The 14,793-nt window shown below is 40.0% G+C and overlaps 1 protein-coding gene across 1 annotated transcript in view; it reads left to right on the forward strand.

Annotated features, from left to right (window-relative positions):
• The window catches only part of LOC122639727 (disease resistance protein RPV1-like), a 118,452-nt gene that overhangs the window by 26,382 nt on the left and 77,277 nt on the right, over positions 1-14,793 (forward strand). The window lies entirely within an intron of this gene.

Raw genomic sequence — 14,793 nt, forward strand, 5'->3', positions numbered from 1 at the left:
TTGACCACGATAATATAAAAATAAAGGAGAATGTTCTCTGTGCTGAGGGCGCAAGCTGCGCCCAGACACATGGGGGTGGGCGCGAAGACCACCCTGCCCCCCTGAGTGGCAGGACCATGTGTCTGGACGCAGCCTGTGCTGTGGCACAGAGAACATGAGCCCAAAAAATAAAATAAAAACTTAAAACACTTTGAAAAAAAATCCAAAAATATTCAATCGGATCGGTGATTCAGGGAACGATCCAATCAAATCTTGCTGTATCAGTTTAATCTCATGATCGGGCTTGACCGATACCAGTCTGATTCGGCTGATATCTGCAGATCCGATCTAAGATTACGAACCATGCTGGCGCAGCCTCGCAGGTACGTGCTCAGACCCAGCATCTGTTAGCGTTACTTTTCCCAATAAATAAATAAAGGGAGAAAGTTCTCTGTCCGGGAGTGTGGCCTATGCCAGCACTCTTATGAGTCTATCTCTCTCCTCCTCATTTGAAAAGACACCTCTGCCCCCTTGTTTTGAGGAGGAGAGAGATAGACACATGAGAGTGCTGGCGTAGGCCACACTCCCGGACAGAGAACTACTTCCCATAAATAAATAAATAAAATAATCATCTTGTAATATATCTGTTGTTTCGTCTTCCTCAATTTGATTAAATCAGTGACAAATGTAATTTCATGTGAAACAGAGTTTCAGAGGATTTTGAAATTTTGTTGCCGTGATGCTATCCTGCTTTGTGGAATAAAATGGTAAAACAATGGACTTCATGTATGATACTTGTCTGCTCTTAGCGTTGGTTCTTGCAATATGTATCACAAGCACGGTATTTTATGTTAGTTTATACTTAATGTACATTGGTTAAGACTCAAGACTTGATTTTCTCCAATGAATATGTAGTTTCAATCTGGGGATTATCTTAGTGGTGTTATTCTTATAGCATGAGGGCCCAGGGAATCCTCTTACCCACCAAGATAAAAATAATTTTTTTTTGGGTAGATCATGGTTTGAGGTATTAGTATCGTATATGGGTGACACGTATCAGTTTTACAAGTGATTAATCCCAATATCATGTCAATACCATATCGATGGCATGGTACGGATAAAAGGTAAAATGGTCAAAAAACCCAGTTTTAAAAGAGGATTAGGGCATATTTGTCTGATACGACCAATCCCTCTCGATTCCAATTCGATAATGTATCAGTTTTTGAGTTAAACGATACCCATTCGGATACCGTGCACTAAAACCATGGGTAGGATTGTTGCGTACCAAGAAAGGTAATCTCTTGTGGTATAAGATTAGGAACTGTTTTTTGATTGTGAAACTATTATGAAGAGCAACATCCACATGTAAGGTTGTCAATTGGTTTGGTTTTGGCTTAGTTTAAAAAAAAAATCTAGAAACCAAAATGAACCGAACTGAAAATGGGGATACAATTTCAAAATCGAATCAACTCGGTACGGTTTTGGTTTTTGTATTCAATTTCTTAGAGGATTTTAAATTGGTTACATATTCGATTTAGGTCCTATTTTAAATGTCTGGACCAACTTTTTTACATCTTCACCAATAAAAAAACCCTAACTTATTAGGATCATAATCCACCAAACTTTTCTCAAACGTTAAAATGGAAAAGAATTTATCATCCATATTTGATTAAAAAATAAAAAATGAACATTATCCAGTTCCTAATTTGATTTGAAAATAGGTAATTCGATACGTTTTAATGGTTTTAGACATGAAACCGAAACGGAATCGAACCAAACTTATAAAAGATTCCAGCTTTGGAAACCAAAACTGAACTGATTTACATCGCCCTCTACACAAGCGTAGGGACCAATGAGAGAGCGAGCAGGTTCATCAATGGGGGTGGGATTTTTTTCATTTCAGGGTGGCGAGGGTGTCATTTTGCATGATCTTGTGTCTTGCGCCGGCTGCACGCAACCTGAAAAGGATCTTTTTCTCATAATATATATACAAATGGATATATAGAATAGGGAAGAGCCGGCTCCAGGCTTGGAAATTCCAGCTCTAGGTCGGCCTGTGGGCTGAAAATCCCAGCTTGGGCCTCTCTATGAAATTTTAGGATGGGCTTGAGCTCGTTGGGCCAAACTTATATCCTTATGTTTAATTATTTTAATGGGGTTAACAAGGTCGATATGAAAAGCTTTATGAAAATTATTAGAAATTAAAAATTAGACGAAACCACTCAAAAAGTCGGTCAGCCCGCCACCTTCCAAGAAAAGCCTTCCACTTGTTTGTGCGAACTATGAAAATTCGTAGAAGCCTTCCGCTTTGCTTAATATCTCCTTAAACTGAATTGACATTTGTTTAAATTAGGGATGTAAATGGATATTCGTAAATTCGTATTCGATCCGTGTTCGTATCCGTTTAGGAGAATCTGAATCCATCCGAAACTAATCAGATACGAATATGATAATCCCCCTATCCGACCGATTATTATCCGATTCGTTTAGCAGTCCAACGGTAATAAAATATGTGAAATATAACTTTGTGTTTGTCTATCCTTTTAAGTTACCTTATTGGATTTTGTTATCTTAGTTTTATAAATTTATAAGTTAAGATAATGTGATTCTTTTTCTAGATTTGTCATTGGTTTATATATATTATTTTATGCAATGTGCTACATGGAATTACATATCTATTAAAAAATCAAAAGTAAAAAACGTAAGAGAATAAAAGACTAAGAAGAGTAGAAGAAAGGGTAATAACTGAACTCTCAAGTTTCAACCCTAACCTTCATCATAAAAACGGTAACTATGTCAACGGATAGTCGAAAAATCGTATTCGATCTGTATTCATATCCATTTAGGAGAATCTGTATTCAAAAAATCATTATCCGAAAATTATTCGAATTCGTCCGAATACCGATACGATATTATCTGAATCCGTCCGAATATAAACGGATACGAATATGATAATACCACTATCAGACCGAATTCGATCCGTTTACATCCCTAGTTTAAATTCTTAAGTACAACAAATTCCGGAGAGAAGTTCACACTCTCCTCCTGAACTTTCTTATTACATTAGACACTATACTTACTTTGTCTGCTAAAAAAGAATTTCTAGATGATCATTCATACTTCCATAGATTCTAAAAACGGTAAATTTCACCAAAAAACACTGATCTCATTCGTTTTCTTCACAAGGAGTGAGTACTATCACAATCAATGGAGAAGTATAGCTTATCTCTGAGTAGGTGCCATAGGAATAACATTATTAAGAAGAGAGGTTTGTCATTGTGGGTCTAAACAGAAATCAATATCGACTATATATATATAGGGGGTGGGGGAGGGGGGAATAACAGCTAGGAGGCATGAACTCAAGACCTCTTGATATGCATAGGCATGAAACGCACCATAGTTCACCAACTGCATTAGGCAACTGTTGTTAATGATGATAATATATTTGATATTTCCACAAGCATGACCGATAATTATCACCAATAATTCTAGGGGTGTCAATGGGTCGGGTTGGGCCGGGCCTGCCTAAACCCTGACCCTGACCCTAGAGGCCTTAATCTAAACCCTGACCCTGACCCAACCCTGGCAAGGCCAAGAAACCCTCAACCCTGACCCGACCCTGATAGGGTCGGGTAGGGTCGGGTTGGCCCTGATTGACCCTGTCCCTGAACTGACCTTGACTTTAATTTATTTTTTTTTTGAAAATGGTTGTTATGCCTGTAATTTTTACTATGCCAAAGTTGATCAGATTGTAAGTTTTTAAAATTGTCAGCATTGTGATTGTCATATTCCACCTCTTGCAAGTAAAATATTTTAACTTAAATTAAAGCAGTAAAAAAGAACAGCTTATAAACAGTGCACTCAATGAATCTCGTTAGCTTGAGATCTGAAATTTCTCCTAATTTCTCCCCATTCTGCTCTCCTTTCTAAGCTTAATTATTTACAAATGCAACAGGGAAAGAAAAAACGTGAAAGTCAAAAGATAGAAGATAGATTGCAAGAAGAAAAATAACAACAGTACTACAAGTCCTCAGTAATAAAATCAAACAAGTTCATACCATCACACTAACCCGAAGGTCGGATTACTAAAAACCACACAAAAAAGTATTCAATAATCCAAAATAAATTTAAGAAAAAAAATTATCTAAGAAAAGACATGGATTTGGGTATGTATCTGTTTCCATCCATTAATTCAAAAGTTCAAGAGATCTCTGTTTTACAGTTTTGTCATCCATGCTTTTTTTTGTTTTTTTGGGGGTGAAATGAGATATCTTGCTTTGGAGAAGACAGATTACAGTATGAACCGTAATACATCCACAGATTGAGGATGAATTGATTCCGATCAAGATTCACCAGACTTGAAATGAAAGGGGAACTTCCGATTAGAACACCGAAGAACCAAATGTCAACACACCAGTTTTCACTCTTCCTCTCTCGTTTTCACTCTTCCTCTCTCGTTTTCACTTAAAAAACTAGAACCTAGCAGCCGAAAACCCCTTTCAAACTCCAGAGGAATGAATGTTAAACTCAGTAAGAGCCCGAAAGAAGTAAACTCAAAGAAGAGAGAAGAAGTGAGACCGTCTTTGTCGTCCATGCCTTTGCACTCTGCAACCGAGAACTGTAAAAAAAATCTACAGCAGCCCCATCTCCCCAACCCCCCCTCCCGATTCCAACAGTAACAACCTATTCTCTTTTCATTACCCCCTGCTGTAAGCCTGTAACAGCGAACAAACAAACAAGCAAACAAAGAACCTCGACTTCCACAGCAAAACGCTCCTCCCTTCGAATCTCATTCCCATCCATTTCCTTGACCCCAAACCAAATAACCTCTTCAATTTTCACTAAAACCCACCCATTTGACTTTAAAAAAAAAACACCACTGTCGATTCCCAGCGAAAACGCCCACCACCCCTTTTTTTTCCTCTGAAACTTCGATTAACCCCTTCTAGGGTTCGACCCAGTGAAAAGAAAAAAAAAAGAAGGAGAAACAGCAAAGAGAAGAGAGCGAGAGACAGAATCAAGAGAGAGATACGGAAGAAGAAGAACAATCGGACATACCTAATTGGTCCAACCTCGCCTTGCAGTTCTCCTCGTCAGCCTTCTCCTCCAAAGTCCAAACGAGAACGATAGATGAGGCTAATCCAGACTTCGCAGAGGCAAAGAGATGGGATTTGGAGACTCCTCATCAGCCTTCTCCTCCAAACTCCAAACGAGAATGATACATGAGGCTAATCCAGACATCGCAGAGGGAAAGAGATGGGGCTTGGAAGGGAAAGAGATAGGGTTTGGAGACAGCGCATGAAGGGAAAGAGAAGGGAAAGATTGAAACGTGAGTCACTTTTAGGTTTGGAGAGTTTTGAGTTTTTTTTTATTATTTTTTGTTGGGATAAAGAAGAATATAATATATATAAATATCTATAGAGTAAATTACTCCCCCCTCCCCTCGATTATGCCTGAATGACAAACCCCTCCCCTGGGTTTTGAGTAATGACTCTCCCCTCCCTTGCATTCCCAAGATTCTAACAACCGTACCCATTCCGTTAAAAAGGGCTGTTAAGTGATGACATCACCCAAAATATTTTCATTTAAACCCCAAAATGCCCTTATTATTCTGATATACCAATAATACCCCTTAATAAAAATAGACAAAATCTCTTCTTCTTCTCCATTTCGTTCAAACATTCCAGCGAAAGTTTCCCTCTCGTTCGAATACTCCGGCAGAACCAGCGAAGATATTCTTCATTTCGTTCGACCACTCCAAATGATATCGAGATTACGAATCTTATTTCTTTCGTTCAAACACTCCGCAGAACCGGAGAACTTCAAGAAGTTCAGTTCTCCTCTTTTTCCTCTCGTTGAACACTCCGGCAGAACCAGAGAGCTTCTTCTTCGTTTCAGTCGAACACTCCGGCGCTATTCTTCTACAACCAAGTTGTTGAAGGTAAGGTGTTTCATCATCATATCCAGTCCATAAGAAGAAGAAGTTCAAACAAAGTTGGCAGCTCTGGTGCAATCACCCACTATAGGTGGGTTAAGTTTGAACCCGATTGGAATTGACCATGTGTAAAAGGATAAAGGTTTGAAAATTTCTCTGAAGAAAAAAAATACAAACAAATGGAAATTCAAGGGGAGGTTAACTATGGTAAGAACAACAACAGTTGCCAGTGAAATAAACAATTGAGGATGCTTTGCCACCATTAAAATTGAATTGTTCTCAGACAATAAACACAAAATTCATTTTTTAAAGAAGGTGAATTATTTTCTGCAATTATATCCATAAGTTCTAATCCCCAATTGAATCAGAAACTATTAATGGTAAACCATACGACCTTAAGAAAATTTAATTCATCAAAACTTCTTGTAACCTATCGGGATACAACTGCACTTTCTTGATTGAAGAGATTTAGCACAATGAGCTTCCCTTGTCTTTCATTTCAGCAAGTAGAGGTGCAATTAAAGTGTGTCCCACGGAAGATTGTGGAGACATCGTGCCTGTGCCATGTGCCATGTGCACGAAACGAGTGGTTGGCTAATGGCTAACGGTATGAGCGAATGACGAATCGCTTTCTTAATACGTTTTGTTTTATTTGAAAGAGAGAGAACGATGAGTTATTATTCATTAATCAGAGAAGCTGGATCATATCAATCTTCATTCTGAGTTTGTGAAAAGATTATGGATTTCCAATTAGGATAACTCCAAAGAACAGAGGAATTGAACTACTGGAGTCCTGAGCATCATAGTTATCGTTTGCTACTCTGTTTGGACAGAAATGATAAAATCTTCTTCCCCAAAAAACCCACTTGTGATCATTCATAGAATCAAAACTGTGTGTGGAGAAGTAAGAGGTTCTTGAAAAATTCATCACAAATGGGGCAAATAGATATGAGAGCAGTTTAGAACTTCAAACCAGATCTCCTAAAGTTGGATAGAGACCAATCAAAGATGCAAATAAAAAGTCAGAAATCTGATTTAAAGGAAATCCGCCAATTTGGCTCCCAACTAACTTCTCAAGTGTTTTTTTTCTGAATCTTCAATAAACGACGAATCTAAGAGGTTATTTGAATCGGGTTTTGATCCATTTACTGTACTCAAACAATAGAAATGGTGGCCATGGCTTTAAATTAATTCTCCTAAAAAAATGAAGAGTTTACTGTAAATTTCTTACCTCCAGTACATGCATGGAATGGAATCTCTAATCGTCTGGCATTAATTTGTTGATTTTTTGGGTCTGGGCTTCTAAAAGAAACGTTTTTGATAGTGATGGTGAGAAAGAGACGCACTCAAAATAGTCATAAACGTATCTTTTATCTGTATTTGAGCAGGTGGATGTTGTGGAGTGCCATTTTCACCAATAAATTTCCACTTTCCACTCATCTTTTTTGGTCCAAGCTGTGAGAGAATAACCGAGATGGGAGTTGGTTGCAGGTCCAAGCGGAGATGGAAGATGCACGTCCAAGCAGTTGCAGGTTGTTGCGGCAATGGCTGTTTCAGCAGGTGGAAGATGCACTCTCCATCTTCACTTTCTCGTTTCCATAGGTGGGAGACGATAGAGCAAGGAGAGAGAAGTTAGAATAGGGTTTTTAGATAAACTGTAAAAGGGTAATATAGTCTTTTCCTATCACTTAACAGCCCTTTTTAACGGAATGGGTACGGTTGATAGAATCTTGGGAATGCAGGGGAGGGGTTTGTCATTAGAGCATAATCGAGGGGAGGGGGGAGTAATTTACTCATATCTATATATATATATATATATATATATATATACTTAAAAACAAATTCAGGGTCGGATCGGGCCGGGCCGGGCTCAACCCGAGGCCTAAACCCGATCCCGACCCGACCCTGCCAGGGTCAAGCTATTTCTAAACCCTAACCCGCCCTTCGGGCTGAAAAATCAGGGTCGGGTTCGGGCGGGTTCAGGCCGAGCGGGCTTTATTGACACCCCTAAATAATTCTACCCATTCAAAGTTTCAAATAACTTTCCTATAAGGGTATTAGTAATAGCTTCATAGGCCCCAGATAGAAAGGGATCCAGATCTTCTACCGGCACAGCTGCCCAAGCGGCCTGAGCAGCGCAAACACAAGGCTGTGCCCAATGAACGCCTTACCCCTACCCGAGTGAGATAAGGCGGTCATGCACGTGGCCCTATGTCTACGCTGCTCAGGCCACTTGGGCGCAGCTGTGCCGTAGAGGATCTCTTTCCTATGGAAATTGCTAAAGAATCCGTAATTTTCCTAAGCATACCTTTCCCACCTCAAAGGTCATGTCTCCTTTTCCATAGAGTGACACCCTTTTATGATTTGTGATTTCTAGTGAGGCATGTAGAAGCTGTCTGATACTTTCCTCTGGCAATTATTTTGGACATTATGAAAAGTTTCAAACAATCAATACTACCAAAAGGTACATATGGTTCAGAGTCTTCATATTTGAGAGGTGAGACAACAAAGATGGTGCATGCAAACAAATGGGGGGATACATAATAAATTTATGTAGGGCTACAACAGGGTCGGGTTGGGCGGGGGTTTTTAAAACCCCAACCCAACCTTGAGTGCCCTTAGTTGGGCCCAAGCCCGACTCGACCCTGACTTAGAGCTAGAAAAGCCAACCTTGACCTGTCCTAGGGCTGATCCTAATTGGCCTTGACCATGGGGGGGGGGGAGGATATTCAGATCCTCTACTGACGTGGTTTGTCCTGCCATCGTCCTGCCTTGGCATTTGACGTTGACACGTGTCCTTATCCCGATCCAACGGTCACAGTTCAAATTCTTGCAAAAGTGAGGGTTTCTGGTTTATGCTCATATCAAACTCAAGCCGACCGGCCACAATAGACCAAACCTGACTGGTCGGCTTGGTTTTCAAAACAAAAAGAAGCCATATGCTCTTATGAACCCCGATCGTGAAATCCAAGTTTGAATCCCTTCTTCCTCTCCTCTTCTTCATCTCCTAGAGCCGTGAACAATGACAACTTCCTCTCTTCTTCAGCTCCTCACCATGATAGAACCGTGAACAATGTCTTCTTCCTCTCCTCTTCTTCATCTCCTCTGCAATCTGTCTTCATTCTCTCGTCTGCAACTTTTGCAATAGCACACATCGTCTTCTGAGAATCGTCGGTGGAACCATTTGTTTCTCTCCTCAATGTAAGTATTTCAAACCCTAAAGGCATTTTCTGACTTAGTGCCAAAAATTCTCAACCTTGACCTGCCCTTAGAGCCAAGGTATCTCAAACCAGCCCATGTTTGGGCCTAGGGCAGGTTCGTTCGGGCTGTCAAGACCAAAATTGCACCCCTAAAGTTTCAAGTATGGAAAATAAAGAGATTTTTTCACGTATGTCCCCCTGAGATATCACGAAATTATAAGAACACCCCTTAGTTTTGGAAAATTCTGTGTGCTCCCTTGAGGTTCTTAAAAGTTAACACATGTCCCCATTCCGTTAGTTTAGGACTAACAGTGTTAAAATCAAGGAATAACGTGACAAAAATGCCTTTACGAGAAAAAAAAACCTACAACTCATCTTCCCCAAATCGTTTAGGATTTGAAAAAAAAAGGATGATGAGTGCAAGGATCCGGATCTTACGGTATGATCATATCAATTTTTTGCGGTTTCTCTACCTCCAATTCCTCCATTTCCTCCTCTTCTTTGAGCAAAACTTTTTAGTATGCTAACTTCACCGTTACCGATTGAAGGACAAAAGGGGACTTCTCCTGGAATTTAAGAAAAAATACAAAAAAGGAAAATTAATAACTTAAAGATATCAATTGGGTCTATCTTTGTAAAGCGCTCATGTAAACTATTACCTCAGGTGTCATGTTCTTCCATGTCTCAAACCCTTTCCGATCTTCTACCAGATAATCAGAATTATTCGTTTTCGAAAGCTTTCCCTGTGAAACCAAATCCAAATATGATGATTTACAAATTTTCTAAATTTCACCATAACAAGCTACAATGAAACTTTTCAGTTCATCTCATACTTTTATCTTTGCAAGAAAAACATCTAAAAATGAATTCATTAGGAATCTTATGATTTCTCTAAACAAAATTTCTTCGAATGCCCAATTACAGATATTAGAGAGTACACATACAAACAGAGAACGAACTAACAAAGTAAGAGAAGAGAGTATACATGAAGCAGCAAAATGGTGATCTGGGCTGATCTTTAGCGTTAAGTATTTTAGGGTTTCGATTCTGGTTCTCGGCTTTGAGTCTTTTATGCTCTGTTTTGCCCTTACACTCGTGCATGTCAGCAAGGGCGATTGCATACGAAACGCCACAGAAATTACAGTAGGATTTCACGTAATAAATAATGTAGTTAAGAATTGTGAAAGTAGAGGAACAAACTCTTGGGTTCTGAAAATGACTTTAAATGGTAAATGGGGAAAAACAAAGTGCAAGGAAAGAGACGAGAGAAGCTCAAGGGGAGGGGGGAATAAAAATAAGCTGGGAAACAAAGTAGGTTTTCAAGAAAAATCACCTTTCCTAATGTGGTTAAAATCGTTGAAAGTGTTTACACCCTATTTTACGCTCCATTTTCGGTCTTTGATCGAACACGGGCCATGTGATGGGTTCCTTTTTGAAATTTGAACAGCAAGGTGGGAAGGTGTAAAGGAGGTTACGTGCAGTTACGTAACCACCTACTAGTGCTCAAATTTAAATTCAAATGTGAAGTGATGGAGATGGGAAGTTACATAACCACCAAATGTCTACAATGGATTGGCAGCCACAACTATATAAGTACTGATGGCAATGAAGAAAAGGCATCATCAAACGGATCAACAAACTCAATCTGCAATTTACCTTTATTTTATCATTTTTTATCTTTCAGGATGTAATCATTCATCCCTTCTTGTAATTTTCGCTGGAGTTGGATTCCAGCCACCAATGCCCATTGGCTTGTATTTCAAGGGGCATTCATGTAAGCCTTGCTTGGAGAGCAACTCCTACAGCCATGTCTTTTGGCCCGTGTTTCAGAAGACAGCCATCATGAGAATCAAGTTTGCAAGCTTCGACAAATCATCGCTAAGCAAGATGTGGGAACTTCAACGGATACGCTACTGGCAACAAGAGATTTGGTGTGGTTACCATAGTTTAACACCAAGTTGTACATGTTCAACAGTTCGTAGACGGCAAGTGTAAGTGTCTTCAATGGTTATGTAATTGTCAGGCAACAATTTGGTATTCAATCTTCTTCTTTGCTTTGTCCATCACGATTTGCTTTTACTCAAAAGACCTTAGAGCTACTCAGGCATGGAAGGATCCCCATCTCATCCTAGTTCGAAGTCAGAACGGGCCGTTTTCGACCTCTTAGAACAGACCATTTTGTTTCGGCCTGGCTGGAAGGTAGAATAGGCCGTTTCGTCAGTCAGAACGGACCGTTTCGTCTCAGTCTGAAGGTAGAACAGGCCGTTTTGTCTTAGTCTAAAATTAGAACGGCCCGTTTCATGCTGGTCAAAAGCTAAGACCGGCCGTGTCCAGTTCCGTTCGGGCCTGCGTCAAAGATCCTGGCACGCCCGTGCTCTTTCCACCACGTGCACTGTGCCCCTGTGTGTGGGTGTTGGATTTTTCACCAACACATTTTGGCACGCCTGGTGGGACTCCAGAAAGCAAAATCGTGATGGTTCGAGGAAGAAGAAATGCCAATAAAGGGAATCCTTTCCCAAATCAGGCAGTGAGAATGTGCTCAACTAGGGGCAATTCTCGCTATCAATGAACATTGAGAGGCCGTAGTCCATCGGCAAGGGACACCGGTTTACGTCTAATAGAATTTGGGTGGTTCGAGGAGGAAGGTACGCTACCAAGCAAGGGGCAAGTCTTTCTGTTGATGCCGTGATAATCCATTGTGCCTGCAATTAAGGGCGAGATAATCCATTTGCATTGAGTAACCTGTCGTGCTTCACCTACCTTCCTAAATCGAAGTTGAGTCTCACATTCCTGATGTAAGCAGCAACGGTCTCTCTTTTAAAATTTTGTTTCGCCGATGACGCCATCGGAGAGTCAAAATGAAGTCGGACCGAAGTTTCCATTGGATGTGAAATCAAGAGCCAGAGGACCTTCACCTTTTCATGGCACCAAGCCACGGAGTCATGGTCCTTCATTTCCAGTTCTAGCGGTGTAAAATGTGCATCAGATCGATCGACTCAGTACTCAGTTTGCCAAAAAAAAAAAAAAAAAAGACGGTAGAAATTTGTCGCATAACCACTTTTTCTACAAGAGAGTGGGTTGTTAAAAAAAAAAAAAAAATGAGAAAAATGAGAAATCTGAGATATACTCAGAGCAAGAGGCCGATTTACGGCTCAGTGGACTAAGGCACGTAGGTAGTTGAAGATGAATTTGGTTCTCTTTCTCTTCCATCATTAGAAAGAGGGTAAGGGATACGTGTCCTCCTTCAGGTTCGCTCTCATCTCCCCATTATCTCTCTGTCTCTCTCTCCCCTCTCACATGCCTTCCATATTTTTCCGTTTATCTCTTCTAAATCTCTCTTTTCTCTCTCATCCCCCTTTTATTTCTCTCTCTCTCTCTTTTCTCACATGCTTTCCACCACCTCTCTCCCTAAATTATCTCTAATTCCTTCCACATGCCCACTTACTCCTTAACCCCCACCGTAATCTCCATTTTTTCTTTAACCACCATAACTACATCCCACTTCGTCAATTTCACTTCCATCTTGTATGCTCTAATAATTGGATGCCAATTTGTTTGGCGATGAAGATTCCTTAGTGATGAAGAAATTAGAGCCATTTCTTCATGACTCAAATCTTTTGGTTGGAAGGTGGCAGCCGCATGATTTATTTTCCATTCCAGTGGATTGGTGCTGGCAGCCACATGATTTCTTGAGACCGATAAAAATATATCCACAATCCCATTCGAACTCGTGTGGTCTCGTTCAAACGGGATTGTGAGGGGCATTGTTTACACCCTATTTTACACTTCATTTTCGGTCTTTGATCGAACACGGACCATGTGATGGGTTCCTTTTTGAAATTTGAACAGCAAGGTGGGAAGGTGTAGAGGAGGTTACGTGCAGTTATGTAACCACCTACTAGTGCTCAAATTTAAATTCAAATGTGAAGTGATGGAGATGGGAAGTTACATAACCACCAAATGTCTACAATGGATTGGCAGCCACAACTATATAAGTAATGATGGCAATGAAGAAAAGGCATCATCAAACGGATCAACAAACTCAATCTGCAATTTACCTTTATTTTATCATTTTTTATCTTTCAGGATGTAATCATTCATCCCTTCCTGTAATTTTCGTTGGAGTTGAATTCCAGCCACCAATGCCCCATTGGCTTGTGTTTCAAGGGGCATTCATGTAAGCCTTGCTTGGTGAGAAACTCCAACAGCCACGTCTTTTGGCCCGTGTTTCAGAAGACAGCCATCCTGAGAATCAAGTTTGCAAGCTTCGACAAATCATCGCTAAGCAAGATGTGGGAACTTCAACGGATACGCTACTGGCAACAAGATATTTGGTGTGGTTATCGTAGTTTAACACCAAGTTGTACATGTTCAACAGTTCGTAGACGGCAAGTGTAAGTGTCTTCAATGGCTATGTAATTGTCAAGCAACAATTTGATTTTCAATCTTCTTCTTTGCCTTGTCCATCACGATTTGTTTTTATTCAAAAGACTTTAGAACTACTCAGGCATGGAAGGATCCCCTTCTCGTCCTGGTTAGAAGTTAGAACAAGCCATTTTCGACCTCTTAGAACAGGCCATTTCGCCAGTCAGGACAGGCCGTTGCCCGGCCTCTTAGAACATGCCATTTTTGACCTAGCTGGAAGGTAAAACAGGCCGTTTCGTCCCAGTCTAAAATCAGAATGGACCATTCTGTCCTGGTCGAAAGCTAAGACTGGCCGTGTCCAGTTTCGTTTGGACCTGCGTCAAAGGCCCTGGTACACCCGCGCTACTTCCACCACGTGCGCTGTGCCCCTGTGTGTGGGTGTTGGATTTTTCACCAACAGAAAGTAGAGGAACTAACTCCTGGGTTCTAAAGATCCCTGCAACTCATCTGCCTTTTTTTCAAACCTAAATGATTTGGGGAAGACGAGTTGTAAGTTTGATTTTTTTTTTTTTTTTCTTTCTTGTAAAGATATTCTTGTCACTTTATCCCTTGATTTTAACACCATTAGTCCTAAACTAACGGAATGGGGGCATGTGTTAACTTTTAAGAACCTCAGGGGACACGTAGAATTTTCCAAAATTTAGGGGTATTTTTGTAATTCCTTAGGAGAGGTACATGAAAAAAACCCTAAAATAAATGACCAATCTAATCCATTTACATCTAATGCTGAGAAATGCTCCATCAACAATCCACATGGCACAATTGGTTGAGTCTCTATCATAGTTTTAGTGCAGGGTATCGGATCGGGGTTTAGTCACTTGCAAAATCGATATAATACTGATATGGTATGAGAATGGATCAATAATATCGAACAACTTTACCCTTGAATCTCTTTTAAAAATGGGTTTTTGACTATTTTATCCCTTATCCGTACTGTGACAGTAATACGGTATCAGCAAAATATCAGGATCGTTTACCTTCAAAATCGATAAGTATCACCCGACACAATATCAATATCTCAAAGTATGGTCTCAATACATACTCTATATACGGATCATTAATAAAGGTTTTTTTTTTTGTGTTTTCCAGAAATTTTAGACGTTTACTTTCTTGTTTAGTTTAGTTTAGTTTTGACTCAGGTAGTCTGATGCTATTGAGATAAACTGAATTGTTGTATTAGAATAATCAGGAGTTACATATTTATACACAATGTGACATGGACCATAACTGACATCGAGAGGAGATGTACACGCG

The sequence above is a fragment of the Telopea speciosissima genome, chromosome 9 (genome assembly GCF_018873765.1).
Source record: "Telopea speciosissima isolate NSW1024214 ecotype Mountain lineage chromosome 9, Tspe_v1, whole genome shotgun sequence".
NCBI classification, from domain to species: Eukaryota; Viridiplantae; Streptophyta; class Magnoliopsida; order Proteales; family Proteaceae; genus Telopea; species Telopea speciosissima.